We start from the raw sequence: 27,209 nt of genomic DNA on the forward strand, positions 1-27,209 counted from the left end.
GAAAAACGAGTTTGACCAGCGTTGCCAAACGCTTTAAAATAATCTGGCAACAGTGGTACACCCAGCGCGTTGTCTGCTGTTTTGGTCCGTCGCATCCGCTTGACGTCATCGGATGGCAGGCCAGTGTTTAGTGGCGCATGAACGCGTGATGCGTGGGCCGCGGGCGAACGGACCGTCGTGTGAAGCGGCCATAAAGCGATAAGAACCGGGCTGGTATGGGATGAAGTCTCTTCGCTTTGACTGCCGTTGCTGCACAAGTTCAAGGAGTGTAGTACTTAAGCATTAGTTTTGCGATTGCAGCGCGCGCCTGCGGCACTTCCATCCCTAATTGCTATGCGAAATTGCCAGCATAGTGCAGCATGAGTTCTTGGCTGCTTTGCATTCCGGCTTCTCTCAGAAATCTGAAAATCTTCCGGAGATTTCGCGTGGCATTTCGCCAAAAAGAAAACGCTTTTCAAGTGCAGCAATATGGCCCTGCCCATGTGTTGGTTGGAGAAGAAATGACCGCAGTCGTAGTGAAATTATGACAGTTATTTCTTAACGGTTCGTGTCGTCAGAATTTCAAACAAACGTTCAAGTCGAGACCCATGGACAGCAATTCAGCGGATATTAGTGTATCATCTGCGTGTAGAGATGCTGCGACTTTTTTTTTTTCAGTAAAACGACGATTGCGTACGATTGGCTCATGACAACCCTTCATTCCGAGTTGCTGAATGAAAATATTTCACGTGGATCGGGATTTTGGCATCCGTTGATGTCGATGGCTCGCAGTTGGCTGTACTTCGGCGACGACACCACTGCTACCAGCCAAATAAGTCTGCACTCGACCATTCCTTTTGGAAACAGCCAATTGCAAGCTGCACTTGAACCGCCTCAACAAGAGTCCCTCGATGTGCTCGGAATAGCGCAGGCTGTTCTTTCCTAAGCGGCGGCGTTCATTGCGCCCACAACGTTTCTCTGCTGCGGGTTGGGAATGACGCGCGCGCGGCGCTTTTTGGGCAAAATGATTGCGTGTTGTGCGCCCTAGTGCACGAAACACTCGCGAAATGACTGCAATATTTTGCGATTTCCAAGATAAGCCAAAAGACGACTCCTCTGGCTTGTAAGAAAAACAAGAGAGCCAACCAATTGGTCATGTGTGTGCGTGTGTTACCATTTCGTTATTTGTCAAGTTTGGCGTTCATATGCGTGCTTTTGCCCACGGCATTTACCCTTCGCGCATTGTTGATTTCTTGAATATATGTATGCACGTACAATTGTTTGAATCTTGGTTACATACACCAATGCTTTGTGTATGCGGACTGCGGCATGCGTATGGATGTACACGCTGTGCCATCGGTGGAACCGATACTTGTACACGTTTGGTTTTGCTTACGGGTAAAAGAGCGCGTGCACAATGCACTGGTATATGTACAAAGAGCTTGAAGCTTTTTTTTTCTGCTCGAAGCAGTGCGATTACAGGGAACCTCGATCGAGTTTGTCCTCATTGATAACATGACGAATGGTAGTGAGTGTCGAAGAATTGATGGTTATTTGATCGATTAATAGAACAAATTTTTAGGGGTCAATGACCTGGCTAAGTTGAATAGGACTCTTGTGTGCAGGCTCCGAGACCTTTGTGCACATTCTGAGCAGAGAACAAAGCTTGTGAAAAAAATGAGTGCTCATCCAGAGCATGGTCCTTGCTTTTTGGAACTCAAATACTGTAAAAGCCCTGTCATTTACGATTTCTGAAATCATTGCTTAGTCTACCACCTGCGTTCTACCTGTAAGTCTAGCCTAAAGACTGAGGAACTATATTATTGACTATTTGTGCTTAATCAGCATATAACTTATGAAGCTAACTTCGCAAGAAGATGTGTTTATATGCTCAGGCCCAGCTACTTAGCTCTACTCAAATACACAGTACAGCTTAAGGCCCAGGGGGCACAAACTTAGCACTGCTATGACACGCTGTCTGCGAAACCATGCGGTGGGATTACGCAGGTGTTTTTTCCAGGACAGAAAACATACCGAAAAATTCTGGAGGAAAGCATTTAAAGTTTCCGAGCGAAATTTTTTTCATATATCGTAAGCTTTCACTACAACAATCAAGATATCTGCAGATCTCCCGTCGGCAGCCTTGCAAACTTATAATATTAGCGTTTTTGCTGTCCTCAAAAGCTTTCCCCACTGGTTTTCTACGGCAATCTTAACTGCTCGATGCGATGGATGAAAAGAATCTAAAAGAAGGATTTTGCGACATATGGGAAGAATGGGCCATTATCTTCAATATTTATACACCAGTATCTTAAAGTTCATCAGTTTAAAAAATCTTTGTCAACGAATGCTGAGCATGGTCATACATCGCAGCAAGACACTCCGCATATCAAATCGCTGCATTGGGTCAAGGAAACAGGTCATATCTTCGCTTCTGCAGCGTTCAGAGGGCATTGCTTCGGCTTCAACAGATTGAGCCCGGGTGTGACACAGCCGCAACTGTCATCCAGAAAAACTGAGGCATTGAGATGAAACCTTCGATGGCCTTCGAGACAAAGGGTTTCCCCGAATCTGATAGCAGTGGTCACTTTCTTCCACTCCTCTTTGTTCGGTGGGACAAGCTGTTTCTTGGAGCTAAAATCTGAGAAGGGCAGACAAAAATAAAAAGAGGGTAAAAGTTGTGCGCGATCTGCGTCATACTGAAGTCCACCGGTTAGCTATCTCAACAACTTTTTCTACTGAAGAAGCAGTGTACAATCCGGGTAATATGGCATCAGACGATAAAGTGTAGCTTTCGTTTGAGTTCTAATCACCTTTAAACATTCGTAGATGCTCACTCCAGGGTCTCTAGGTTGCGTACAAGCCCACAAACACTGTTGCGCTTTGCCTACCTGTTCCCAAAGGCCGGCCGCCGGGAGAAAGAACCCAAGGCATTGTCTACCGAATGCCATGCGCCGACTGCGATGCAAGCTACATCGGCGAAACCAAAAATTTCAAAGAAAGAATTCAGCAACATAAAAACGACGTCGGCAAATTCGCAAGAGAGCGCAATCCAGTAGCCGAACATTCCGAGGACTCCGACCATAGAATCAACTTTGAAGAAACCCGCATTCTCAGAACCGAAACAAATTACCACAAGAGGCTCCTTCTCCAAACCACCCCCAAAAATATCAACCGCGCAAAAGGAACCGGCCCCCAGTATATGCCCAGGGACTTCGCTCTCCCTGCAGTGCGACAGCGTGACTAACAGCCTTAACCACCTCCCCCTTCCCCCGCGTCATTCCCGACACAGCTGTTCTTTTCACCCCCCCCCCCCTCCCCTCTCCTCCATACTTTAAAGACGCTAGATACTTCCCTCAGTCACCCCTGATGAAGGAGCCGAGTGGACTTGATACGTTTAAAGTTAAAATTTTGGTTGGAGATGTGCACTTTATTATAAATGCTCACTTCAGCACGGAATCTTTCAGCCGCAGAGCGATTGCGTGACGTCACCTTCGCTGCTTTCTACTCGACGCGTCAGCATACATCCTGTAAATGGGTTAGTCGGTGACGCAGAACGCTGCTAGAAATAGGCACCACACGTGCGCGCTGCCAAAGCATTTACACCAAAGTATCTACAAGTGTCACATGACTGCTGTTAAAATTCACAAAGAGCGAAAAAGAACTGTGTTGAGGCTCAAAACTTTTTTTTCTTACAGGAATACGAAAGAGGAAAACCAAACAACAAATATCAAGCGACGTCTTTTCTCGGAATCTGTCAGCTACCCGTGTTGGGACTAGAAGGCTGTACCCTTCAGCCACGTCCTGCGCGGGCAGACGGCGGCTGCAGCAGCCCACACCCGACAAAGACAGAAGGGTGCAAACCGGTCGCCATTAGTTCCGCTCCCGGGCAGAGCGTCTCTAGCTCCTAAGCCACCCTTCTTCAGAAGTTGAGTGCGAGAGGGGGACGATAGAGTGCGAACGAAATGCCTGCACTTATGTTCGGCAGTGGCCGCCCTGCGCTCGGCGCCACTCTTTCACGCGACAGCTTAGGATGCCTGGATGCCCGCTCGCCACTTTGACAGCTGAGCATGGTATAAGGTGCCTGCAGCAAGGAGTCACCTGGTATGAAAGAAGTTTCACAGTGCTTGCACAAGGGCGCAGGTGGTTTTCGCCTTCCCCATGCACGCCTAGTATGCTGAACTTGCATGCGACAACTGTGAATTGCTGAGCGCCGCGGTGATAATGTCGGGCGGATGCAGGGATGGCCAGCATTCAAACTCACCGGCTGATTTAGCCGAGCCTTTTTTCTTCTTCATACCATCTCGCTTGTCTTCGTTCGCGCGCAGGTGCCTTCCGGAAACTGCTCTGTCTTGAGCGCCTGCGGCTCAGCACACATGCCAGCGAAAGATGATGATGATGTCGTTGTCATAACCTGGAAGTTACATCTGGATCTGGAAGATTCATGGCGGCCCCTTAAACAGCACCTCAAGAGCCCAGAGGTTAGGGAAGGCACCTATCCCTGCTGTTCTCAGAAAATTTCTGTGCTCATTGCTATGGCTACACTGGGCCCCGCTGGACATATTCGTTCAAAGCCCGGCGGGGGTGGGGGGGGGGGGGGGGGTGGGGGTGCGGTAGGGGGGAAGGAATGCGATACTCAAAAATTTTCCATTCACTGTACTGGATACCGAGAGGGAGGGGGGGTGAAAAGTGACCGCCGCTTTCTCGTTCAGTTTGCACTGCAGTCAGCTAGGCGAGCGGAAATTTGTTTGCTCCGAAGGAGAAAATAAACTTTTATAATTATGGGTGGCGCGACTTCTTGCTTTGCTAGAAAGCTGCGTTACCAATGCAATATCAGCTGTAAAATCACTGCAGATAAAGGTGCCGAATATATTATTTTGTCGCTTTCCTTGGAGATCGTGCATGCTTCGTCATGCACAGAGGGTCTATGAAAAAAAAAAACAAATATTTCATTGTGGCAACAAATTCAGGCAGAGGCATCCCGGAGTATGGGCTCCGTGCGCTGGTATGGTGGCACCAGCAGCGACCACATCGCCACCGCCGCCTCGTGGCACTCACCGCGTTAACCGGACGCTCAGTCACTGCCGGTCTCTCGAAGGGAGAGCGCACGCTCCCCTCCATGGTGTCCCTGCGCCTTCCTCTGCGGCCGATGCATTCGCGTCAGCCTGGCCGCATAGCAGACGCGCACTGACCGCGATGCCATTCTAAGTCAACGACTGCTTCTCTGCTGATTTCAACGCATTGCAAGCCTTGACGCCACCGCTGCTACGTTTAGTTTCAATTGCTTTCAGGTTGTGCTGATCACCGATTCCGAGCAACCATGATTGTGTTGCAGTCCCGACGGCACTGCAATATCCGGCAGCGCAGTTGAGCTTATTGAGATTAATTAAGTACCTTTACAGTTTGAGAAACAAGTCTCTGACTCAGATAATGAAATCAGCTATGCAGTTAACATCCACTGTGACATCCACTATGTGAATGGTCGGCTAGAATTGCGAAAAACGCAAACTTACTACACATATCACTTGATAATGCTCTGCATCCTGCAGTATTGACCCTGCTTTACTTTATGCATTTCCCTCAGAGAACAATGGCTCTAAGCATACAAAAAAAAACGATGGGCTTCTTGCTAAGTATCTTCCACAGTTAGAGGTCTTTCATTTCAGGAATTCCATGAAGGCACCAATTACATGAATTATTTTGGCCGTATTTTTCTTTTGGTAAATACTTAACTCTTGAAATGCCGCCGCGGTGGCTCAGTGGTTATGGTGCTCAGCTGCTGACCCAAATGACGGGTTCAACCCTGGTGGCGGCGGTCGTATTTCGATGAAGGCAAAATTCTAGAGGCCCGCGTACTGCGCGATGTCAGTGCACGTTAAAGAACCCCAAGTGGTTGAAATTATCTGGAGGCTCCTACTATGGCGCCCCTTATAGTCTGAGTTGCATTGAGACGATAAGACCCCATTAAAGTCAACATATTAATTCCAGAAATTAAGGGTTTAGCGATGTTGTGAAATCTAAGATAAATATATAGGGAAATTTGAACCACTCTCTATTTTTAATTTTATTCGTCCAGAACAGGATTTGAGATCTCAGAAATGCAACACATAAAGATACAATATTTTAAACCGCTGTAGGAAATGATTGGTTTTTGGTTCTTAGGGGTTTAACGTCCCAAAGCGATTAAGACTATGAGGGACGCCGTAGTGAAGGGCCCAGAACAGGATTTGAGATCTCAGAAATGCAACACATAAAGATACAAAACCTTAAACCACTGTAGGAAATAATTGGTTTTTGGTTTCTAGGGGGTTTAACGTATCAAAGCGATTCAGGCTATGAGGGACGCCGTAGTGATGGGCTCCGGATATTTCGACAACCTGGGGTTCTTTAACGTGCACTGACATCGCACAGCACACGGGCCTCCAGAATTTCGCCTCCATCGAAATTCGACCGCCGCGGCGGGATCGAACCCGCGTCTTTCGGGCCAGCAGCCGAGCGCCATAACCACTCAGCTACCGCGGCGGCACTGTAGGAAATGAAATGATGCAAATACATACACAAAAGCTTAGGTGAAACAGTGTGAAAAACGACATAAGCACTCTAAGAAGTACCACGTCGCTCCCACAGTATACACACACGCACGAAAAAAAAAAACTAGAAACAAAATTGACACGCTGAACCACAGAGGAGCATGACAAACGAAGACTTAAACTTCAGATGCTAGCTCCAAGAACTTCACCGTAGACCATTTCCTGCGACTGACCGAGCGCATTCCTTCCCTCTACACAAAGACATAAGCAACTCCTACCATTGATGACACGTTCAAAACACCCCGGCCGGTGCAAACCCTTTCCCAGTTCACACTCATGAATTTCGAGCACCCATAATTATCCAAGTTTGTTTTCGCCTTAGGAGGAAAAACCTCGCCGCTCACCTCGCTCACTGCAAACGGAACCAGAGAGCTGCGTTGGCTGCGTCCGCCTTTCGCCACTGCTGTTAACCAGGTGGCGCTACTCGCGCGCGCCAAACTGCAGCGCACGGAGCCTATATGAAGAAACAGCAGTTGGGAGCAACGGGTCAAGGCCGGCAGGGTGCCGAATTGGTGCATTGACCAATTCTAATAGCATTCGACACAAAGAAGGTCGCAAAGTAAACGTTTCCAAGCGTTCGTTATTTTTCGCATGCTGTTCGAAATCCAACAAGTCGATAAAATATCAGAGTAGCTGCTTGTGCGTGCGTGCGCTTATTCATCGTTCGAAAGTAGACTGAGAAAAAATTTACAGAAATTTTATTCGGGTTAAAAACACCATTTGGCAGTTTTCCGCTATTTTGTTTCCTCGGCAGCGAAAGACTCCTTTATATTTAAGAAAATCTTATACGAAATTATTTCGCGATACTTCAATGAGACTTGCTACGTCAAGACTGAAACTAACTCCGCAATCATCTTTTGAAAGCGAATGGCAGTGTATTGCGGCCTCAGAGATCCGTGCTTGAGAAAGGGCTCTAATGTCATCCTAGCTACCTTGGCAGAACGACTAGAGATGGAGATACCAGTTTATAGGAGTTATAGCATATCGTTACCGCGTTTACGTTACCGTTCACCGTGTTACCGGACGCCGGATTTTCCGGTTAGCGCGGCGCACGCCAGAAGACGTTTTAGCGTACCGTCTCTCCCGTAACAAGTTACCGTAGGGCTAAAAACGAGTGATGATGATGGCAGATGCCCAGCTTTTAATGGTAAAAAAACGGATGCATTGCAATAATTTCTATGAAGTGAAATGCTACACTTTAATAATCCTTTTCTCTGCATATAATGACGCACCGACTACACTTCAGCTAACAGCCGACTCAGCGGCTTTTCAAATGTGCCCGTGAAGCTAGACACATTTGCCTACCCTGGCCAGTTGACAATTTCACTACGTAGACCTCAGTAAGCTTGCATACACAGCGCACATTGCGTTGCGAGCGCTGTAAAAAAAGCATAACTACGGCACCTGTTTTCCGTGCCGCATCACAGCTTCTTTATGTGTTTGGATGTGAACACTGTGGCGCCATCTAGTGGCCGTAAGTTAAAGCGCGCTAACTCCGGGCCGGAGGAACTTTTTATTTTCTGCAATTACTGATGAATATGACAAGAGAAGTACCAGTCTTTTTTTTTCGAGGAAAAAATCATGAAAATATAGAAAAATGTTCAATCGGACACGAAACTGAAGAGTTGCAGAGTAGTCGTTGCTATTTGGCTATGTACACGACATATAGTCAGGCTTAACTGCTCAAAAATCGGCAAATAATCTAAAAAGCATGGCCTAGTGGTTACTGAAACCTCAACGTATGAGTGAGAGTTTGCAAGTTAAAAGCGAATGCCTTCATGTATAGCGAGAAATGGCACCGAAGAACGCGGCGTCGGTGCTGTATTTGGTCCGAAGCTACAGTGGCTGTACCGAAGCGGCCGGCCGTGCAGGGCGCCGCCATGTTTGTTTACAAGAGGGTTTCCGTAAAGTGTTTGCAGGACCGGTAAGTGGCGGCGCATGCGCAGACGTCGCTTGCCGGGCCCGGTAAACGGTAACGTAAACACGGTGACGATATGCTATAACTCTCTACTCTCTATAGTGTATCGTTACCGTGTCTACGTTACGTTTTACCGGGCCGGAAAGAGACGTCTGCGCATGCGCCGCCACTTACCGGTGCGCAAGCACTTTACGGAATCTCTTTTAGCGTTGCGGAGAGTTAGCGTTCGCTCGTAAACAAACATGGCGGCGCCCTGCAGGGCCGCTTCGGACTAATTACAGCACCGCCTCCGCGTTCTTTGGCGTCATTTCTGGCTATATATGAAGGCATTCGCTTTTAATTTGCAAACTCTCACTCATACGTTGAGGTTTCAGTAAAAACTAGGCCATCTTTTTGAGATAGTCGATTTTTGAGCAGTTAAGCCTGACTGTCTGTCGTGTACATAACCAAGTAGCAACGACTACACTGCAGCTCTTCAGTTCTGTGCCCGATTCAAAATTTTTCTATATTTTCATGATTTTTTCCTCGAAAAAAAATCTGGTAATTCTCTTACTATATTCAACAGTAATTGCAAAAAATAAAAAAAGTTTATCCGGCCCAGAGTTAGCGCGCTTTAACTTACTCCCACTAGATTGCGCCACAATGTCAACGTTCAAGCACACAAAAAAGCTACTATGCGGCACGGAAAACAGGCGCCGTAGTTGTGCTTTTTTACAGCGCTCGCAACGCAACGTGCGCTGCGTATGCAAGCTTACTGAGGTCTTCGTAGTGAAATTCTCAACTGACCAGGGCAGGCAAAGGTTTCTGGCTTCACGGGCACATTTGAAAAACCGCAGAGTCGGCTGTTAGCTGAAGTGCAGTCGGTACGTCTTTATATGCAGAGAAAAAGATTAATAATGTGCATGTCGCATCTCGCTTCATAGAAATGATTGCAATGCATCCGTATTTTTGTTTGAAATAAAAGCTGGGCATCTGACATCACCGTCAGTCGTTATAGCCTTACGGTAACTCGTTACGGGAGAGACGGTACGCTAAAACGTCTCATGGCATGCGCCGCGCTAACCCGAAAGTCCGGCGTCCGGTAACACAGTAAACGGTAACGTAAACACGGTAACGATATGCTATAACTTTTTAATTCTCCGAGGCTAACCCCCTCCCTCCCCCCTCCCTTTCTCCATCCAACCTACGAGCCTCCACCACCACCAGCATCTAGAAGCTGCACCCACTGAACCCTTCAGAGACACCCACATCTCACGCTACCTACCACCAAACTCAACCCACCAGATGCCCAGGCAGCAGCAGAACGAAAAATGGGACGGCGAACTCAAATTATAGGACGCAATGGGAAGGCGACCAATCTTAATAGTGAAATCTACCGCCAATACTACTAGCGCAGACCTGCCGTATCACGTCGTGTGACCACCGGTGCATATTTTTTTCTTGCCCTGTGAATACATATTCTATAAAGTACCAAACACCCTACCACAAAAGATGTTGGAATGCATTAAACCATCGGCGCCAATGACGTAACCCAACAGCAGTGGGAAGCTCAGCTGTCAAGCCCAGCGTATAGATGACCAACGTAGTCTGCTCGACCGCACCTAGGAGGTCGATGGCTCCCTGGACTAGGCAGGCTGCCCACCCAGCGCGAAGATTTCTCGCCTGCTCAAACTGCATGAGGCTAAAATCTCATTACGAAACGATGACAGCCGATAGCTGCGTTTACACGAATGCGAGAGAAGTCGATTTCAGTATCCATTTTGGAGAGAAAGAGTAGGTTTTCGGAAGGAAAGGCTTTAGTCGTCCTGTACTTTCTTCCTCGACGTAATTGCACCTCCCGTCAAAAAAGGAACTGGAGACGGCGGCTGCGTTTCGATGGAAGCAAAACGCTGAGGGGCCCGCGTGCGGTTCGATGTCAGTCAAAATTATTCCGGAGCCCTCCACTACGGCACCTCTTTCTTCCGTTCTTCTTTCACTCCCTGCTTTATCCCTTCCCTTACGGTGCGGTTCAGGTGTCCGCCGATAGAGTGAGACAGATGCTGTGCCATTTCCTTCCCCCCAAAACCATTTTTATTTTCATTTCAATTTTTCGACTTGTTGCATTCATGTAAACGCGGCTATTGGCGGGCATTTTCCTGGATTTAGAATATCAGCGCACGTTTCGGCTGCCCATCCAATGATTCGGCACGATACTGTCAGCTTGGAGTTGAATAAAGGACTGTTCGCACGCGCAGGCAGCTTATGTAGTGCGAAAGAACAAAATATGAAAAGTAAAATGAGCTTTATTTTTATGTTAGATTAACACACTGCTGTTGCCCACATTTGCACAAAAGAACAACTATTCAAGTCCCTAGCTTCAACAAACCTGGCGCAAAAAATAAAATGAAATTTTCCGACTAGGGTTATTTCAGAACAAAACTCGATCGCTTCAGTTGAAGAAACTTGCGATTCACGTCGCTTTCACACTGACGGGCGTTATAAAGGACTATGTCTCATTTATTATTATGTCTCATTATGTCTCATTTCTCTTTTCGCAACACTATCCTTTTATTGATGCAAGTTCTATCAAGAAGAGCAGGGATCATAGAGAGCTCGAGTACCCGAAAAAGACAGACAGGCGGAGATTATTCCGTCGAGGTGCCGTCTGCAAACGAGCGCACCTCATATTTCGTCACGCAACTGTGTTGGCCACGGAAAACTGGGCCCGTTTGCACAAAACTCATTAGTCCAGTCTCAGTCTAATTTTCAGACTCAATCGCAGCTCAATGGAGCCTTTATCTTCTTTAGCCGAAAAGTCGCATGCACGAACGAAGCCCAAGGCGGCTTCTACGCTGTCGCCGGGTTTCCTTGCGCCGTCGGTGTGATCGACCGCACCCATGTGCTGACACATGCTCCCGAAGAGCATGAAGCAGCGTATGTGAGCCGCCACTTTTATCACTCGATAAACATGCAGCTGGTGATTGACAGCCACTGCCGCATCATCGATGTTGTCGCACGGTGGCCGGGCGGCACTCATGACGTGCGGATGCTGGCGAACAGCAGCGTGGCCCAACGCTTTGGCAGTGGTGTATACACAGGCTTGCTGCTGGGGGACAGCGGCTACCCATGCAGGCCGTGGTTGATGACATCGTTCCAGACTGCGGACACTCCCGGAAAAAGGCGCTACAATGCTGCGCACGCCCCAACAAGGGCGATTGTGGAGAGGTGAGTCTTGATGCCTCGGTGGAAAGCAAACTCAGGTACCTGTAGCTAGAGTCACTAAATAAAGACTTAGAGTACCGGCACTCTTTTCTCCTATTGTTCTGTGCCGCCGCCACGATCATTGGTCAGTTTGCATCACGTGATAATTGTATACACTGCGACGGTTCATGGGGGCTGCCATTTTGTGGCTTATGCGTTTTCAGTCGGGCAACTGTGGTAGTCCTAGTGCTGCGAGTGCTGCCGGTGACCGACTCAGTGACCAGGGATTCCGCGCCTCGCAGCATTTCAGCTGCACAAGAGCATACGAGGATGCCGTTTTGCTGCGTTGTTGGCTGTTTCAACTCGCAGAATGATGGAAAACGCTTCATGCGCTTTCCTCCATGCCGTACGGCTACGATCCCCGCCGCAGCGCAGGGTGGCTAACAGCGTTGTTTACAAAATGACCGGGCCAAAGTTAGCGGCGAGGTCGCCGAAGCGGAAATCTGGCAACAATGATAAACAACAAAATGGCCGCCCCTGCTTACCGCCGTGCTGCAGTGACGGTACTCTAAGTCTTTATTCAGTGACTCTACCTGTAGCTATAGTCACGCTCTATTGCGTATACGCCTTGTCGAGATGTGAGGACCGCATGAAAAGAACAAACGCACACAGCTCTATGTACGCGAGCGCACTCTGATGGCAGTGCGCGTGTACTCGGTCATGCCACTGTGGAACAATATGGCATAGGTGTGCACTATTGGTGAGTTTTTTTTTACATTGTGATTATGCTGTTCAGACAATAGGACATTAACACAAGCTACGTGAACCTCCCCTTAGCCCACGGGCTGTGGATGTCTGCACCGCCCTAATTTTGGGCATGGTATGATATTCAGTTTATTCCAACTAGCAATAATTTCACTACGGCGGGTGCTCATAAACGCACTGTACTTTCTGCATTTCGTTGGAATATTCAGCGACGTGAAAATTTACATTACTCAGTACAAATGTGATTAACTTTCAGACTGTTAATCCATGGTATACAGTTTACAGCTTTCAAGACACATATTTTGAGGTAGACGCATGTATCAATATTTGCATGCTACAGTCATGTTTGAGGGTGACTGCGGCTGTTACAGGTGATACTTTGCTTTTACAGGACGATCGAGCAGCTGAAGCGGCGTTTCCACTGTCTGCATGGGGAGCTCCGAATGGCACCTCACCGGTGCTCAACAATCATCTTCGCCTGCTGTGTGCTGCACAACATTGCCAAAGAGTTCGCATGCAGTAGCGATGAGGAATGTGTGCTACCAGACTTATCTAGGTTATAAGACGACGAGAATCCTATTTAAGTCTGGACTTAGAGGCTCGCGTTTGTGCAAGCGGGCCCTGAGTTCCAGCAGGGCCACTCAGACAACACCCTCTATACTAGCTAAGGCCTCTCCATATCCTCCTCTCTTTTGTGGCTACGTCATCGCACTACGACGGACCAGCTCTCGGCGCTTTCGAGGAGCGCCCGTCGTGCTCCCACTTTATCCAACCGGTCTCCGTGATCTTGGTGTAACAACGCGTGCGCGGAGCAGTACCAGCAGAGGTACCAAATTTAAGAAAACATTTGGATGTTTTTATTACTGCTTTGTTGGAAAAATATAAATTTTATTTTGTAAAAATTTATACTTTTTGTTGAACCGCTTATTTCGGAAGGTAATATTGTTTTTTGTATGTGGTTTTCTCATACTTTCGTTTTCGTACAGAGTGCTCGACTGGAAAATGCGTTCGCACTGCGGTAAACATCAGTGGTTACTTCATTTCGTGGATGTAGTTGCACGTATTCGCATTTCTGCGTTGCTTTTTTTCTTGTTCGTGCAGCGTGTGTCACAAACCTCAACGCTGTTTCAGAGTTAGCACCGCTACGGTAACGACGTCGGTAGCGACGAGGAAGTACGTCGGTGCCGGGAGGTGTGTGTCCAGTGTGCCGGCTGTGACAATGCCTGGGCATTGCTGCGTAACGCGGTGCTGCCGGAACTATGATGGTGGTGAGCGTGTGCGAGTCTTCACCTTCCCTTCGGACCAAGCAAGAAGAGCTCAATGAATTAGAGCTATCCACCGTTCGGACTCAGTCCAGGAAAGCGGTCGGTGGTAAGGAAACATTCCTTTAACTGTCGTTGTTACTCCTCCCTCAGTTGCATTGAAAACGCTGCGGGCAGCATGCTGCGAGATAATTCCGTAGTCCTGCCTCTTTTGGACCGGGTAAATCTGTAAAGTCCTAGCGAAATAGTATTGCTGACATTAAGTTCACACGACATTTATAGAAATTTCTCTCGTACTGTCATGCACCTGTCTGATATTTAAACTTCAGGTTCAAGAGCTTTTACTATCTTTGTTTTATTCTTATCCCAGGTCTGCGAGCGCCACTTTAAACCGTTCGACATGGTAAATAGAACAAGCTACACAGATACAAAGACCGGAAAAGTAATTGAAGGGGCGCTGAAGCTCGTACGGTTACGACCTGATGCTGTTTCAAGGATACTTCCAGACTGCACGGCATATCTTCCTGCCCCAAATGCAGGCACGTCTCGAGAGGCCCCAGATGAAAAGAGGACGCGCCGAGCGGCAGTTGCGTTACAAGATGCCATCAACTTGTTTATTGAAGCAAAACAGGCGGAAGAGGACAGAAACAAAATTGACCACATTCAGGCGCTGTTGAAGTGCATACCGTGAATCAAGGTCTCCGAATTCTGGACGGTGGTTTCCCAGCATGACTTTATACTTTTCCTTGATCTGACTGTCGATGGTGCCCCAGCAATCAAAAAGTCAGTTAAATTCACCGAGGACCTCTCTCTAAAGCTGTATTTTCATGATGTCGAGGTCACCAAACTTGAAGGCGTGGAGATCATTCCAAAAACTTTAAATGATATTCGGTGCTTGACAGGTCTGTTGGATGCCGTTGAAAGCGCTCTGATAAGGCTCCTGCCTTCCGCAAACCTGAAGACAAGACAGGTGGAATATTGAAGCTCGTGCTATCGCTTCTTGAAGACGCTACAAATCAAGAAATGCCAGACGAAGATCGGCAAGATGCTTTGACATTTTTAAAGGATCAAGTCTCACTCCTTTTAAGCAAGTCACCCTGCTACCCTTCAGAGTTGTTGGTATTTTCCAGCCTCCTATTTACAATCTCTCCTCATGCTTACAGGTACTTGCGTAACTACGGAGGTCTCACATTGCAGCATGAGTCTACGATCAGGTGTGTATGCAATGCATATGTTATAAATCCAGCAGCTGAGCAGCAGGATGCTTCTTTCCTGCTTTATGCGAAGAAGACAGCGAGTACAATGAAGGATCATGAAAAGTCAGTGGTTCTCATGGTGGATGAGATCCATCTGCAGGCGTATTTTGATTATAAGAGTGGCACGATTGTCGGCACAGCCAGCAACACTTCAAATGCAGCAGACAGCTCATGTCTTTATGATTCAAAGCCTCCTGTCATCACAGAAAAGTGTTGTTCACATTTTGCCAGTTCAACAAATCAATGCTCAACAGCTGAACACTGTGCTCCGTAGCATCATAAATGAGCTTGAAAAGGTTGAGCTTCGCATCATTGCAGTCATCACAAATAACAATATCAATCGGAAAACAATGTATCTTTAGTTTGTCATCAAAAGTCAGCAGCTCCTATCCTCACCCATCAGATCCCAGTCGTCCTCTTTATTTTGTTATTGTCCCTGTTCACTTGTTGAAATGTATTCGGAACAATTGGATCAACCAAAACAACCATGGAACATGCATGTTTTTTCCTTCACTTATGAATTTGAACTCCAACCCAAAAATTATCACTGCTTCGTTCAAGACCCTCCGTGATCTTCACCTAAAAGAAGAAGACCACCTTATCAAGGCTACTCCAACACTTTCAGTAAAGGCCCTCAATCCATCTAATATGGAAAGGCAAAATGTGAAGCTTGCACTGAGAGTGTTCAAGCTATCAACCATACCTGCTCTAGAAACATGCGGTCAACGCGATGTACTGCAGCATGCAATTGGAACAGCAGAATTTTTAAAGGTTGTCGAAACCTGGTGTACGATTAATAGTGTGAAGTTGCCCAGCAAAACACGCCGGCTTCGTGATGACCTGCAGACTCCTATTGCAGAAAAGCTGTGTCCACAGGTAGAATTCCTTCGAATCATCATGCAGTGGCTTGACCTCTGGGAGAGTTCGAAGTTTGACAATGGAATTCTCAGTCGGGAGACCCACAGTGCCTTGAGTCTCACTACGGAAGCCTTGGTCAAGATGATAAACTATTGCCTTGAAGACCTTGGATTTGACTACGTACTTCTCGGAGAGTTCCAGACAGACTGCTTGGAGGAAAGATTTGGCAAGTATAGGCAGCTCTCCGGGTCGCAGTACCATGTGTCCATCAGACAAGTGTTCGAATCCGAACGCAAGCTTCGCCTACAAATAGCCCTGGCGCTTCCAGACGTGGATTCAGGGCCACCTGCTGTCAGCATTGATGAGGCGATTCTAAAGAGGTAAATTGAAGTAAATGACAAGGACTTCGAAATGAAGGCACAAAATCTGCCAGCTATAACGTACATGGCCGGATACTGCTCCCATGCAGCACTTAAAAAACTTGCATGCACTGCTTGCCGAGCAAATTTGGTAGAAGTTGAAGACATCATAATTGAGATTGCTGAAATTATAGGAAACATAAATCGCGGAGGGCTCAAGTTCCCCAACTTCCAGTTGTTAACGCTGTTATGACTACTGAAATTGTCCAGGACAAGCTGCGAAGTGAAAAGTATGCTGTGCACTTCCATTCTCTAGCGAACCAAAGGCAAGCCCTTTTCACACTGTCTACCAACCTGATAAAAGACGGTGACAGTTTCGACGAATGTGAAAGCGATCATAGTCCTCACTTGGTCATGCATAACATTCTTAGCGCTGCAACAAACATTCTCCTGAAAAACTATTGTAAAAATAGGTACGACAGTCTAGTGCAAGCTAAAGTTGCTCAAAAACGGAAGCTTAACACTTTGACATCTTGACTGTTCTGACTCCTTGTGTCGCACACCTATGAAAGTTTTCTGAATGCTTGTACTCTGTAATAAACATATTCGAGCGCTGCACTTTCAACAGGATTTATTCAAGGATGAGCAGAGGCTACATAAACGCTCATCCTTGAATAAATCCTGTTGAAAGTGCACCGATCGTTCTGTTCTCTTACTAGTCCGTGTTGCCATTTTGCGCTCTCATGTCTTTCACGAATACGCACCAACAAGCCCAGCTGCAAGTACTTCGCAATAACCTTCATGTTTATGTAAAACAGCTTCCTTCAATTTCATCAAATCGAAAGGCATCTGATCAGTCGCCAAGTTCAGATGCCATGCATGGAGCTGTAAGCTGTTTTGAGAGCCATACCTTATGACGATGTTTTTTTTTTGCGTGTGTTTGTGGAGGGAGGGCGAGCGTTTGTTGGGAAGAAAAAGGTTACAAATACCAATCAGATTCAACAGTCGGCGCTAGGTGACATACCACAAACTTCAATTTTTGCCCGAAAATAATTTCCAAGTCCGCGTCATGCAACGAGCTATTACCAAAAATAAAGGTATATGTGAACGCACAGCGGAATATCGATGCCCCGCAGAAAAAAAACAATGTGCGGACTTTCAGGCAATATTAGGCGAGAGTAAAAGATGCTGAATAGCAAACATATATTAATAATCCGGAAACCGCTAACTTTCAGTTTTTAAACCTATTCACCGCGGACTGTGTATCGGAAATGACATGATACCTATATGCCAGCAATAAATCATGGAGCCAAAATCTTCAAACGACGATTTCACGTAGCGCTACAGTTACAGAAGAATCTGTGTAACAAGAAATAAACTGCCAGTTTCAGTACGCCTTATGTGTGTGTTGTCTTCATCGTTCTTTGTCTTGGCGTTGGACGCTTGAGCTATATAAAACCAACTTGCCCATGAGCACATTCAATGCCTGTATAAGTTCTTCGATTGTGTTGTGGAAATCTAAGTGGAGCAGTCGCTCTGTTGATGCTCATTGCAGTGGTCCCATAACTATTTTATACGACACTATAACTGTGTTCAGATACTTTATATCAGCTTTCTTTAGGCGAAGGTACCGTGCAACATGTACGATACGGCTGATAACAAATGCCCGTATAAGGGGAAGCGTGTAATTTTCCTTCATACCGTGTTTCCTGACTTTGATTCGGGCAATCATACGGGCAACTTGTTCATTCACGTCAGGGAGCTTTCTTAGTGTGACTGCATTATTGCCCAAGTTGCTGAAGCGCGAGTATTTAATCTTTGTAACAAGAAATAAACTGTGAGTGGTTAGTACGCCTTACTTTTGTGTTGTCTTCATCATTCTTTGTCTTGGCGCTGGACGCTTAAACTATACCAAACCAACTTGCCCATCACACTCATTATATATGCCTCTTTAAGTTCTTCAAATTGTGTTGTGGAGCTCAAAGTGGAGCAGTCGCTCGGTTGATGTTGATTGCGGTGGTCTCATAACTATATTATACGCCATTCTATCTGTGTTGAGATTCTTTATATCAGGTTTCTTCAGCCGAAGGTATCTTGCCACATGTACTATACGGCTGAAAACAAATGCCTGTAGAAGGCGAAGCGTGTCATTTTCCTTCAAACCGTGTTGCCTGACTGTGATTTGGGCAATCATACGGGTAACTTGTTCATTAACGTCACGGCGCTTTTTTAGCGCCAGTGAATTATTGCCCCTGTTATTGAATCGCGAGTGTTTAATCCGAGTACCAAGAAATAAACTGTGAGTGGTTAGTACGCCTTACGTGTGCGTTGCCTTCATCATGCATTCTTTGTCTTGGAGCTGGACGCTTGAAATATATCAAACCAACTTGCCCATGAGCACATTTTATGCCTCTATAAGTTCGCTTTTGTTGTGGAAATTTCAGTGGAGCAGTCTGTTGATGTTGATTGCCGTGGTCCCATAACTATTTTATATGCCATTCTTTGTCGATATACATTATATCAGGTTTCTTCAGGCGAAGGTACCTTGCCACATGTACTATACGGCTGATAACAAATGACCATAAAAGGCGAAGCGTGTCATTTTCCTTCATACTGTGTTGTTGACTGTGATTCGGGCAATCATACGGGCAACATGTTCATTCACGTCACGGAGTTTTTTTAGTGTCAGTGAATTATTGCCCCTGTTGTTGAAGCCCGAGTATTCAATCTGTGTACCAAGAAATAAACTGTGAGTTGTTAGTACGCCTTAGGTGTGTGTTGTCTTCATCATTCTTTGTCTTGGCGCTGGACGCTTGAAATATATCAAACAAACTTGCCCAAGAGCACATTTTATGCCTCTGAGTTCTTCAATTGTGTTGTGGAGCTCTAAGTGAAGCAGTCGCTCGGTAGATGTTGAGATGGGTGGTCCCATAACTATATTATACGGCATTCTAACTGTGTCGAGATACTTTATATCAGGTTTCTTCAGGCGACAGTATCGTGCCACATGTACGATACGGCTGATAGCAAATGCCCGTATAAGGCGAAGCGTGTCATTTTCCTTCATACCGTGTTGCCTTACTGTGATCCGGGCAATCATACGGGCAACTTGTTCATTCACGTCACAGAGTTTTTTTAGTGTCAGTGAATTATTGCCCCTGTTGTTGAAGCCCGTGTATTCAATCTGTGTACCAAGAAATAAACTGTGAGTGGTTTTGTACGCCTTACGTGTGCGTTGCCTTCATCATACTTTGTCTTGGAGATGGACGCTTGTAATATATCAAACAAACTTGCCCATGAGCACATTTTATGCCTCTATAAGTTCTTCAATTGTGTTGTGGAGCTCTAAGTGGTGCAGTCGCTCGGTTGATGTTGATATGGGTGGTCCCATAACTATATTATACGACATTCTAACTGTGTCGAGATACTTTATATCAGGTTTCTTCAGGCGACAGTTTCGTGCCACATGTACGATACGGCTGATAGCAAATGCCCGTATAAAGCGAAGCGTGTCATTTTCCTTCATACCATGTTGCCTTACTGTGATCCGGGCAATCATACGGGCAACTTGTTCATTCACGTGACGGAGTTTTTTTAGTGTCAGTGAATTATTGCTCCTGTTGTTGAAGCCCGAGTATTCAATCTGTGTACCAAGAAATAAACTGTGAGTGGTTTTGTACGCCTTACGTGTGCGTTGCCTTCATCATACTTTGTCTTGGAGATGGACGCTTGAAATATACCAAATCAATTTGCCCATGAGCACATTCTATGCCTCTGTAAGGTAGATTTTGTTGTGGAAATCTCAGTGGAGCAGTCACTCTGTTGATGTTGATTGCAGAGGTCCCATAACTTTATTATATGCCATTCTGTGTCGAGATACTTTATATCAGATTTCTTCAGGTGAAGGTATCTTGCCACATGTACTATACGGCTGAAAAAAATGTCCGTAGAAGGCGAAACGTGTCATTTTCCTTCATACCATGTTGCCTGACTGTGATTTGGGCAATCATACGGGCAGCTTGTTCGCTCACGTCACGGAGCTTTTTTAGTGTGAGTGAATTATTGCCTTAAGTGTGTGTTGTCTCCATCATTCTTTGTATCGGCACTGGACGCTTGAACTCTACAGAGGCATATACATCACGGCTTAAAGTCGTCCGACTGCCGACCAGGTATACAGAGAGAAGCGTCTTTAGTAACTTCAATATTGAGTGCCTCCTTATCCTTCTTACTAAACAAGGCAGCCCACGCGCCTATACAGAGCAAGTTTCAAGGCTGCTAGTTTGTTCCTTCAGTGCTTCCTTTTGTACTGGACTCTTTGAGCTGCTTTCAGACTCAGATTTATTGAGTGGAACGGGCTTTTTTCAACTTTTTGTGCTGTCACTCTTTTCACCTCTTGTATTTGCTTATTTTTACTCCACCGATCTTAGCCTTATTTAGCCCACTTCCACCCAGAATTTTCAGTCGGCCTATTCCTTCCTCAAATATTTCCCTTCTCTTTTTTTTACTTGCGGCAGTTAGCTCCACAAGCTTCAAATATAAAGTCAAAGCCTTCTGACCTCTCTTTCGTAGAGTTTGCTCCTTTAGTGTTTCCTTTAGTAGTCGACTCTGTGAGCTGCTATCAGGCTCGAATTCAATGAGTGGTATAGAGTTTATTTCACCATCACCAGGTGTTTTGGTCCTCATCTTTTGTATTAGCTTCGTTTATATTGCGACGGTCTCAGTCATTTCTAGCCCACTCCCTGTCATATTGTTAATCGTCCTATTCTCCCTCTAATGTGTTCCTTCTCGTTTCGTTACAAGCTGCGGTTATCTCCACTTGCTTCAAATTTAAAATCATATCCTTCGGAGTACTCTTGCTATTTGCTTGTTACTTCAACAATTTCGTTAGTAGTAGACTTTATGAACCACTATGAGGTTCGGAGTCAGTCAGTGATACGGGGTTTATTTCAACATCACTAGGTGTAGTTGTTACGAGCCTAATCAATGTAGGCGTCCACACAGTCTAAAACATGAATCGTTGACTAGTGAGCACTCGCCTGGTAAGAGCGCTGTTCCGAATGCAAGATGTCAAACTTTCATCGCTCACCTGGCGAAATAGAAGGGTCAGATAGGCATACTGCCTTTAGCTGTGCCGCCAAGCCCACTGAAGGGACCTCTGAGGTGACTCCCGGTTTTTCTCCCGAGCTCCGCACACAAGTGGTCACAAGTTTTTGGCACATATGGAACTGCATCTTAGATAAGGAACTCTTTCTCTCGATGACCGATGACACTGGTGTGTGCCCCAGTCAACCGACCTTTTGTGACACATCGCCTGCCCGGCCTGCACCTAAAAAAGAATGGGAAAAGCATTATTGCTCTTGCTTTGGAATCAAGTGCGGTATGGCTAACTTGAGGCTGAAATAGAAGTAGTAGTAGGCGAGGTCTTCTGCTGCGGCTGGTGTCCTTATTTCAGGACTCCAATGGTCATGGCTGTTTCTTGTTTGGGACACCAGGTTAGGCTGGATCGTCTAGTAGCAGCTGGACAGGGCGGCCTCCCTCTGGTCCTTCATGTAGTGTGTTTGTAGGTTTATATGTTTTTCGCCTCTGCAGTCCCACGTGACGTGGTATGCTATGGGTCTCTCGTCGCGCCACTGGCATGTGTGTGTATAATGTACAGAAAATATTGTGCTTTATTTATGCAAATTTTGGAAGGTGTTGGAATTACCTCCAGCCACTAGCTTCCTGCGCTCTCAGCCACTTGTGGGAAGGAGTTGTCGCACTGACCGAAAGTATTGCAACCTGAATGGCTCTGAAAACATGCTCACCTGAAAACAGCCACTTCATGGTCTCAAATGTGCTGCAAAAATTTCCCACATCGAAACTTTTGACATACGTATCACAAATACAAAAACAAATGTTGCATTTTGAAACCTTAAAGATATTGGGGTCACATTCGTCTGTAAAGAAAAACACTCGGGTTATGGCCTTTCTGTGTGACAGAAGTGAAGGTGATAATTTGGCATCATGTGATATTTATTTCCTCTGTTACACAAAGACATCCCCCATACGTAGCTAGTTCTTTGTATTCTTATAATATGCGTGCTTCAAGTGGTGAGCCTTTTCCGATGTCATACATAGGGAGCTTGTTTTCGTATTCTTTAATTTAATTAATTTTGAGAGGCGTTAATTTCGAAGCTGGAGTTTCGCTTCCTATGTCAGCCGGTTCCGTCTCGCCATAGCAGGCTGTTTAATGCTTCCTCCTTACTTATGAAATAGCTCCAACATGCTTGTCCTTGCAATTGAGGTTGCTGTACGCTCTCTGGTCTGCTATGTATTCCACTGAAAACATGGCGTGACTTATGCTCCCATAGCTAGCTCGTTCATAGGTACCGTATTACTTCGAGAACAAAACTTTACTACCTAGGTAATATGTATATTTGTAAAATATACCGTGGAAACACAATGCTGTTATATCTTAAACAATACTAGTTTATAAGCTTTCTATAATAATTGGCAGATTAATTCAATATCACAGCATTTAGAAGATTCAAGCATTAATGATCACATAGTTCCCGCTGTTGCACAGGGATTTGCAGTGTGCCCAGTTAAGATCAGAGCTGAAATGTACAGAGGCTTCACACAGCCCAGGTACACCTATATCAGACGACAACGGATGGCACACCGGCACTGGTTGGTGCGATGTTTAGTGGAACCCCTCAACGTGGAGTGGTTTTGAGATGGAGTATTTACTCATAGCGTCAACCCAACGGCAGCCACACGGCTATAAGGGAAAGCTATACAGCTCACCCAGAAACCTCGTCATAGCTGAAGAAAAATTCGGCCTGGTCCGAACCCAGAACCACCGCCACACCGGAGGAGTCACAGTACACACTGAGCTACCCTGGAAGGCAAGCATATGGTTGGGCGAGACCACCAACTGAGCCACTGGGGAAAGCTAGCGTGTGGTAAAGCGACAGCGTTGTACTGAGCTTCACTGAGCATAATTGGTTGACGAGCCGTCGCGTGATTTCTAAATGGTGACGCCGCTAGATTGCATACAACGTTGTAATCTCCGCAAGCTTTACCTCGTATGTACAGTTTTCGCTGTAATATGCTTGCATAAACCTAAATATTATCGCTGGCATGTGGCACTGTTACAAGAATGCTCGGCAGAAAACCAACCAGAATGGGCAAAAAGTAGATTAAAAAGAGAGTGGGCGACAGACGCTCACAAGTTAGATAGATAGCAAGAACTTGACTGTTTCTATGTTTGAGTAAAGAAAATAACAGGTTGAAAAGGCAGTAAGAGAAGAAAAGAAGAAATGAAAGAATTGGTAGAGGTTTGACGTAGTTAAAACGAGTAGAAGTCATTCTTCAACTGGAGGGGGCACTTAAGCTCCGCCTTAAGAATGTCAGACGATATTTTTAGTGGATTAATGCCCATATCTGCAGAACTGGTCATTCTCTACTTAGCATTCATAGATGGCGGTGAGTGCTCAAATCCACTGCCAGCGGTTAAGAGGTGCGCCACTGCACTGGCAGGTCGCTGGTTCTATCCCAGCCACCGTTAGGTATTGTGAGAACCATGTTGTTCTTCTTGAGCAGCTTTACGGGCAGCTGGCGCGATGCACGTCCAAACTTATCCGAGCTTACCCGAACTACTCGAGTAAGCTCGGGTAGTCACCTCGTTGCTAACAACGGCACAAGGTCGTACGTGCATACGTACAGTGAACGCATGTGCGGTGACAAGATTATTGATTGTGGTTGGTGAGCGTATGCGTGACTTTGCACTAAAACTACAACATACATTCTAACAGTGTTCACAAGTGACGAGGGGCAACAGTTAGAGGTAAGTGTACGACAGCGCAGCTGGTGAGCCTTCTTGTCATGGTACTACCTTTAACCGTCCATGCACTCTTTTGAGTCTGGAAATTTTCTTAATAGCAGTATTTTTTCAAACACCGGTTATAAGTTGACTAGTTCTTGCGCCAGTAACGATTATCTTGGCGGTCACCTACAAGACTTTGATATGACGGGTATAAGAGCATGGTGGGGCGGCGGATATCACTTCACACGTCCCGAGTGCCACGCCCCCGAGTATAGCTCCATCGAATCTTCAAGCGAAAGCAACAGTGGTACCTGGACAACGCAAAAATCTCTGGAGGAATATTATAGCGTACTCTCATCCGTGCATGTACAGTATGGTATTGAGCGTTAACATTCATCTTTAACGGTAAGAGCATGCTACTTATGTGTTAAGGCATACAAAGAGGTAGTTACCCCGGACGAAAATCCCTTATGCAGCGCTTCCTGCTGAAAGGGCTCCCGGATATTTGGGTCTCAGTCATGAACCTCAGAAGGCCCTTAGACAGCTGCACAACTCTTCGTTACCCTGCTGAGTAAAGGCATGAGAGTGACAGTTTCGTCACTCCTCTCTGCCTGATATAAAAATTAAAATTAGTTTCCAGTAAACGAAGTGGCGCAGTAGCTGTCTCATTTCTCTGTATACCCCTGAACCACGCCGTCAGGGAAAGGATGGAGGAGGCACTTGAAGAGGAAACAGAGAAAGATGTACCGTAGTGGAAGGCTTCGGAATAATGTGAACTACCTAGGGATCTCTAACGCTCACGTACATTGCGCAGCACTTTGGCGATTCTTGCCTATATACGAGGGTCCAGTCTGAGGCGCAAATTAGCAGGGACCATGTGGAACATATGTGACCTCAATGTGTGCATACCCGAGGGCTCCCATTCTCCTCCTTCCTAGCGCCTTTCTGCAAGAATGTGGGGTGAAGTGCCAGTACCTATTCATGCCGTGCAGAGGAGGTTTTGCACTTAATCAGGTAATCTTAACGTGCATTGAGTTTTTACGGTGGGCGGTCTGGCAGCTGCACTAATTGTAGTTCTGTTGCGCTCAAGAAGTCTGCGAAACATAGCAAGCTATTTACCTTCGAATGTTCATGGCTTCACATGCAGATAAGAAATACAATTTCCCAGGGGTGTTGCACAATCCTCACACAGGGATGACTTGATCTGTGAAATAGCAGAGGCTCAGATAGGCAAAACAGGAGAGAAAAAAACATGAGTCAACCCGCACTCTGCATCGCTGCTAGAAGCGGAGCTTCTGTTCTTATGCACTACGTAGGTTATTTTCGTGTTTCAGTCTGTTCTCATTCTGTTTTCTTCTGTCCTATTGTGTACATATTCTCTCTCAGGTAAAATCGAACTTGCTTTATTCAGTCTGCGGAACTTCTCTTTTTTGCGACCTCGTCTGCCTACGTTGTCAAATAACCAGTAAAATAATGACATCTTCGATTATTCTAACGCATTAAGCTTACATGACCTAGAGAACAGTGCTGTCAGTTCGGTACTTTCTAGTGATGCAGTTTATATGACGTACTCAAAAATGCTGCCAAGTTGGTACTTTAGAATTATGTTTGTACTCTTCTCCTCTGTACATGTGTTTATCTCTCCCACCGTCCCCTGTGTGATGTCCCCTTATGATCTTCTGGGTCAACAAAATGAATGAATAAATTAATGAACAAGAGTACGCATGATAGAATATAAGAACGAATGACAAACTTACATCAATCCCACAGGTATCCCTCCTTTCGCGAGCTTCTATTCTGGAGATCACGTAGGCGGCGTCCTGACATACCTGAAATTGAATGACGGAGCCTGCAGTCATGGCAAGCAAGGAAGAAAACGCAGATGTCATGAACACGGTAGAAACCGCCGTATTCAACCATCCTCGTGAAAGCACCACCCCGGCATCCGAATCCTTTGACCAAGCACCTGGAAAGAGAGAACGCTGAAATGGCACCTCCTCGAGTATATAAAGCTGAGAAAAGAACGATATAAAAGAGTAAAACCTTCAAGATCGCTTGCAGCATACTGATCGAGTAGAGGCAGTAACCGTGAGAAACTGAGGACAACGTCCAGCTTATAATGATAAGCTAGAGCACAATATCTGCACTTTCCAAACGCCTGTACATGTTACCAAGAGGTCAATAAAGAAAACACGTTTGTAAACTATCCAGGCTTTTCAACGTTGCTCATGAGAAGAACGCCTCGTCACCTTCCTGCCTTATTCGACGCTAAGTTAATGCAGGCCTTTTCTAACTTTGGGAACGGTACCTAGACTGTGGTAGCTAGATTTGTCAAGACCAAGCCTCTTGGATAATTAATAATGCTTTCCTACTTTTCCTGCTCAATTTTTAATTTCTGTGCAAGAGCAGGACGTGACCGACGCCGCACAACAAAACGGAATGCGCTGGCATTCTATAAATTTTGATACATCTTGCAATAATGGCCATAACAAATCGGCTCCGTCCGCGATGTTCTGTTCAGCTGCTGCCTATCCATTAGACATCAATGTAAGCATTTTCAGGAAGAAGTCATTCCTCATAGAAGCGTGGCTTTCATCACATTCATTACTGACTAAATTATATGTGAAGCTATTTTAAGCCTCCAATTATGTCACGCTGCTTAATGCCTTCGGGCCTTCAAGGGAAAAAATAAATGAAATGTTATCTATCAAGAATAGCTAATCATAACTGGGAATTATACAAAACAACAATGATAAACCTCAGAAACAAATACGTCCCAATAGGTATCAAAACCCGAGGTAGCAGGCAAGGCAGAGAATCTTTAGTGGCTAACCTCCTGGCTCCTTAGAAGAGGCACTCTGCTTTCTACACGCTTCAAGAAACAAGCGCTAAACGTGTTCACATCGAAGCCCACTCAGTGGCCTCACCTTGCTCCCTAAAATTATCTGCGGGACAGCTTTAATGCCTTTTTGCTACCTATGCGGAACAAATTTTAATACATTGCGTCCTTACCGTCTTTTTGGGTTGTAGGTACAGCCCTGAAATATCCTTTGCGATGTGAAATTCCAACAGCTCATTTTGTCCAGTAATGTCGGCACAGGCATGTAACAGGTCATTGATGTGCCTTTTGGTCTCTTCCCCAAACCATCTGGAAGCTAACCACAAGAGAGATTCAGACCAGACTAATAATGAATTATGTTATGAAGAGAGATGAATACATGGGAAATTCACAGGG

At 45.8% G+C, this 27,209-nt stretch overlaps 1 long non-coding RNA gene and 1 pseudogene across 11 annotated transcripts in view; one reads left to right on the forward strand and one right to left on the reverse strand.

Annotated features, from left to right (window-relative positions):
• The window catches only part of LOC144106458 (uncharacterized), a 42,054-nt gene that overhangs the window by 11,141 nt on the left and 3,704 nt on the right, over positions 1-27,209 (reverse strand). The window contains exons 3-9 of one of the 11 annotated variants that reach the window (XR_013309006.1): positions 26,987-27,129; positions 25,732-25,940; positions 25,094-25,178; positions 24,427-24,538; positions 22,954-23,047; positions 21,254-21,493; positions 14,290-14,649 (exon numbers count right to left, since the gene is read on the reverse strand). This is a non-coding gene — a long non-coding RNA (uncharacterized LOC144106458). Of the gene's footprint in view, positions 1-14,289; positions 14,650-19,977; positions 20,099-21,253; positions 23,048-24,426; positions 24,539-25,093; positions 25,179-25,731; positions 25,941-26,986; positions 27,130-27,209 lie in introns of those variants that run through there. The other 10 variants (XR_013309005.1, XR_013309003.1, XR_013309010.1 and 7 more) reach the window with 10 other exon arrangements.
• On the forward strand, positions 14,670-16,704 carry LOC144107232 (uncharacterized; annotated as a pseudogene).

This window comes from Amblyomma americanum, chromosome 10, assembly GCF_052857255.1.
Source record: "Amblyomma americanum isolate KBUSLIRL-KWMA chromosome 10, ASM5285725v1, whole genome shotgun sequence".
Classification (NCBI taxonomy): Eukaryota; Metazoa; Arthropoda; class Arachnida; order Ixodida; family Ixodidae; genus Amblyomma; species Amblyomma americanum.